The sequence below is a fragment of the Octopus bimaculoides genome, chromosome 27 (genome assembly GCF_046866305.1).
Source record: "Octopus bimaculoides isolate indiv1 chromosome 27, ASM4686630v1, whole genome shotgun sequence".
Classification (NCBI taxonomy): Eukaryota; Metazoa; Mollusca; class Cephalopoda; order Octopoda; family Octopodidae; genus Octopus; species Octopus bimaculoides.
The window spans coordinates 13,860,820-13,865,819 of record NC_142954.1 but is presented as its reverse complement, the minus strand read 5'-3'; the positions used below and the strand labels follow the sequence as shown (position 1 = coordinate 13,865,819).

Sequence of the window (5,000 nt, the reverse complement as noted above, 5' to 3'; positions counted from 1 at the left end):
CCGCGAGTCCGCTGCCCTAACCACTGGGCCACTGCGCCTCCACAACACCATACAGTAACACCATACAAACATCAGTTGCCGATGTCACCGATTTCTAGCCCAATGAAATTTTACAAACACGAGTTACTGACGTCACCTAACTCTAGACTAATCAAAACTGAACTTCAGCAAATACAACAAAATGACCCTTTGAGAAAATCAACCAACTGGAATGACAGATGACCATTCTCCATAGGGAAACCAACCTGACAGAACGATGAACTTGACCATTGGAGAAAAAGGACATCACCAGTACTTTAACAAATCAAAAATCAGATCCATTCGTGGAAAAAATTATGAATAGACCGAATTCCAAAACACACAGTTACAAGCGAAAGTTCCTACACACGATGGAATGAGGATCAGAGAAATTGTAACCCAAATCCCTTTTTTTTACTATTTTCCTTTTTCCCTTGTTTTTTCCCTCTTAACTCATCATGACTGAAACTTTGAGGATATTCATTTCTTGTCAATCACTATTAACACTAATGTTTGTACATTCAAACAAACTGATGCACAGTTTTAATATTATTGACTGTTATTAACATTTAAACTTGTCAACACTGAAATTTTTGAACATGTTTTTCTAAATCATAATTCTAAATTTGTCTTTTTATGAACATTTAAATTTGTCAACGTTTAAAGATGTTTTTCTAAATCATAATTCTAAATTTGTCTTTTTATGAACATTTAAATTTGTCAACATTTAAAGATGTTTTTCTAATTCATAATTCTAAATTTTTACCAGTGATAAGCAAAAAATAATGTTGAAACTAGTTAGGTAAATAAGTAAATAAATTTATTTTAAACAATTACAAGTTTTTCAAATTTAGGTGCATTTTCAACAACAAATTTGCTTATAAGGAGAGAGAGGGGGGGAGAGGGAGAGAGACCAACCCATACCATTATGGGAAATGGACAGTAAAGGATAATGATTCACTCTAGATTCTCACAATATATAAAGACCAGATGTAGATGACATTAGTGTACGCTGATTTGTAAAGGAAGTAAAAACTGATATATATGTGTGTGTGTGTGGGTGTGTATATATATGTGTTTACATACGTGTATATATATTTATATATTATATATATATATTGTTGTATTTCGAGATGGTAATTTTTTTTTCTTTTTTGCCTATATATTTGTGTGTGTGAGTTTATCTAAGTTTATTATACATATATATTTCCAGATGAATATCAGAATAGATATCTGTTTTTGGTCATGTACAAATACACTCACACAGATATCTGTATACATACATATACTTACATAAGCAGACACATGTACACACACACGTTTACATATGTATAACGGAAGCAATCGGAGATAGAAGAAAACAGCTGACAGCAATAAACTTTAAAAGAAATATATCTATTTACCTTTTTATATATATATTTTCTTATTATTGGGGGAAATGTTAGGCATTATTGGATTTGGCTTTTTACATCCTGAGTTCAAAATCAACCAAGGTCATCTTTATCTATCATCCTTTCAGGGTTGACAAAATGCAGTACTACTGAAAATCTAGAGTCAATATAATTGATTGTACTTCTCTTATGAACTATGTGACCTTGTTCCTATATTACAAAGAATTATTATTATCATTATCATTTTTACTCTTTTACTTGTTTCTGTCATTTGACTGCGGCTATGCTGGAATACCGCCTTTAGTCGAGCAAATCGACCCCAGGACTTATTCTATCAGTCTCTTTTGCCGAACCGCTAAGTTACGGGGATGTAAACACACCAGCATCGGTTGTCAAGTGATGTTGGGGGGGGGACAAACACAGACACGCACACACATATATATATATATATACATATATACGGTGGGCTTCTTTCAGTTTCCATCTACCAAATCCACTCACAAGGTTTTGGTCGGCTCGAGGCCATAGTGGAAGACACTTGCCCAAAGTGCCACGCAGTAGGACTGAATCTGGAACCATGTGGTTGGTAAGCAAGCTACTTACCACACAGCCACTCCTGCACCTATATTATTGTGCATGTGCTGAATGAAATGCTTAATGGTATTTCACTCATCGCTACATTCTGAGTTCAAATTCTGCTGAGGTTGGTTTTGCCTTTCATCCTATCAAGGGTCAATAAATTAAGTACCAGTGAAACACTTAGGGGCTGATTCCTATCTAGCTCAGACACCAGGAAACCCCAAAATGGCAGAAATTCAAAAGATAGTGCTCATGGGAACTGCCCATATCCTACGTAAAATACTGTCCATTTAATCTCAAATTTTAAAGCAAACTCATAATTTTCTCATGTTTTCTTAAACATTCTCTAGAACAACACTATGTAGAAAACCAAATATATGACACCCTAGGCATAATACCAAACATGAACTTGTCATCGCTTGAGGTCTCTCGGTGAGACTTGGAGTCAACTTGCATAAATACAAAGAAAAAGTCAGACCTAATAATAATAATAATAATAATAATAGTGCAATTATGGGTTAAATACCATACACGTTAAGTATACGTGGTCGGTAATGTTTATTACACGAGTGCTGCTTCTTCTTAGTATTTGAATTTACTCTTAAGTATGCATCGTTCCAGATTACCAACACATAATAGTTTTCACACTATTTGCATTTAAGCCATGGGGACATTGAAATCATGAGATGCAGCCTGGAGGATCTTTTACTTGTTTCAGTCATTAGACTGCGGTCATGCTTGGGCACCACCTGAAAGGAGTCTTAGTCGAATGAATCAACTCCAGTACTTTTTTTTTTAAAGTCCGGTACTTATTCTATTGGTCTCTTTCACTGAGCCACTGAGTTACAGGGACATAGGCACAGGTATGGCAGTGGGGTAAGAAGCTTACTTCTCAACCACATTGATCCAGGTTCAGTTCCACTGTGTGGCACCTTGGGCAAGTGCCTTCTACTATAGCCTTCGGCAGACCAAAGCCTTGTGAGTGGATTTGAGAGATGGAAACTGAAAGAAGCCCATCGTATATATATATATATATGTATGCATGTATATGTTGGCGAGTCTGTTGCTTGACAACTGATGTTAGCGAGTTTACATCCCATTAACTTAGCAGTTTGGCAAAAAAGACAGAATAAGTACTAGGCTTACACAGAATAAGTCTGGGAGTCGATTTGTTTGACTAAAGGCGGTGCTCTAGCATGGCCGCAGTCAAATGACTGAAACAAGTAAAAGAATAAAAGAACACAATTACTGGTTGTGAAGCATAAACTATTTCAGCAGATGAATTTGTTGAGACCAATAACAAATATCACAAGATGCTGAGCAGATGAGCAAGATAACAAACTGTCAACAGTGAAGATCAACCAGTTCACCTAGTGAACTGTTGTCCTCATCTGTATCCATAGCATCTGCAGATGAGATATTTCAGTGAATGAAAGACCAACGTGACTAAAATCCAGACCAGACCAGACATATGGCATGGAAGATTTACATTGGCCGGGGAAAATCACCTGATCTGGATGGATGGATGGATGGATGATACATGAGTAAAGACAGTAGACAGAGCGACAGGTAAAGCTGTGCAGTTAAGGAGTTTGTGTTACTCCCATGTGGACCAGGTTCAGTCTCATTGCATGTCACTTTGGGAAAATGCTTTCTGCCATAGCTTTGGGTAAAGCTAAACTTTATGAGTGGAATTTTATAGACAGAAATAGTGTGGAAGACTGTTGGTGGGTACCATCCTCAAATGTTCTTGGGTGGTGTACTAAAGCCATCACTTACCTGAAGCCCTCCAAAACTGACCCTCCTTAGGTAACATTTGCAGAGCGCATTCTGTTGCAAACATTTGGGTCAAATCTATCTATGACCTGAAAGTAACTCATCCTCTGCACCACTGCCCCACCTTAAATATGGAGAGAAATATGATTCTAGGAGACTGTAGTCTTAGATACATCATACCTTAAACAATGACAGGATGGTCATGGCTGGAATGGCTGTTATCAAAATGTCTGCTGCTGCAATCAAGAATGGCCTGATAGCCTAAACAACGACTGGGTAAGAGGTTTCCTTACCGTGTGTTTGAACGACAACAATTCTTTGTAAAAGTCACTTACCTGGAAGAAGAAACAAAAGAAAAAAAAACATTATTTGAAATGAAATATAAACAAGAACAAAATCAACAACAAAGAATTAAAACATAAAACTCATTAGATTTTGGTAATAAGGTCACATTTTGGCATAAGGCCAGCGATTTCAGGAGAGGGCTAAGTGGATTACATTGACCTCACCCACCCCATCCAAGGTTCAACTGGTACTTATTTTATCAACCCTGAAAGAATGAAAAGCAAAGTCAACCTCAGTGGAATTTGAACCCAGAACATGAAGACATGCTATGCTCAGGATGCTAATGATTCTGCCAGTTCACCAACTTTCATAAGATTTTAATGATTACTTATGATTAAGAAGGTAACACACAAACAGTGTTGTGGGAAGAAAAGGGCTGAAATAGAATATATTAAATTATATAAGGCTGTGAGCTGGCAGAAACGTTAGCACACCGGGTGAAATGCTTAGTAGTATTTTATCTGTCTTTACGTTCTGAGTTCAAATTCTGCTGAGGTCAACTTTGCTTTTCATCCTTTCGGGGCCGATAAATTAAGTACCAGTTGCGTAATAGGATCGATGTAATTGACTGACCTCCCACTCCCACAAAATTTCAAGTATTGTGCCTAGAGTAGAAAAGAATACATTAAATTATTTGTTTTGGCTCTCTTCATTCAGGGTTCAAACCCTGCTGAGGTCCACTCATCCTTTAATACTATTCTTCCAAATGTGATGCTTATTGATTCACTGAACTGTTGGAATGTTTGAGTGTTGAGTCGTATTTCTGTGTCTGGAGTTCAAATCCTGCCAAGTCAAATATTGCCTTTCATCCTTCTGTAGGTCGATAAATAAACTACGAGTGTGAAATAGTGATCTATAGAATGCCTCATGGTATTTCTTCTGACACTTGAC

At 36.9% G+C, this 5,000-nt stretch overlaps 1 protein-coding gene across 2 annotated transcripts in view; it reads right to left on the bottom strand.

Moving 5' to 3' along the window:
- LOC128251011 (uncharacterized) overlaps positions 1-5,000 on the bottom strand; it is a 622,894-nt gene that overhangs the window by 1,661 nt on the left and 616,233 nt on the right. Inside the window, exon 5 of one of the 2 annotated variants that reach the window (XM_089343604.1) lies at positions 1-4,099. This exon is cut by the window's left edge and continues 1,661 nt beyond it. The gene's annotated coding sequence lies outside the window, so the exon portion shown is untranslated. The remainder of the gene's footprint in view (positions 4,100-5,000) is intronic. The other variant, XM_089343605.1, reaches the window with a different exon arrangement.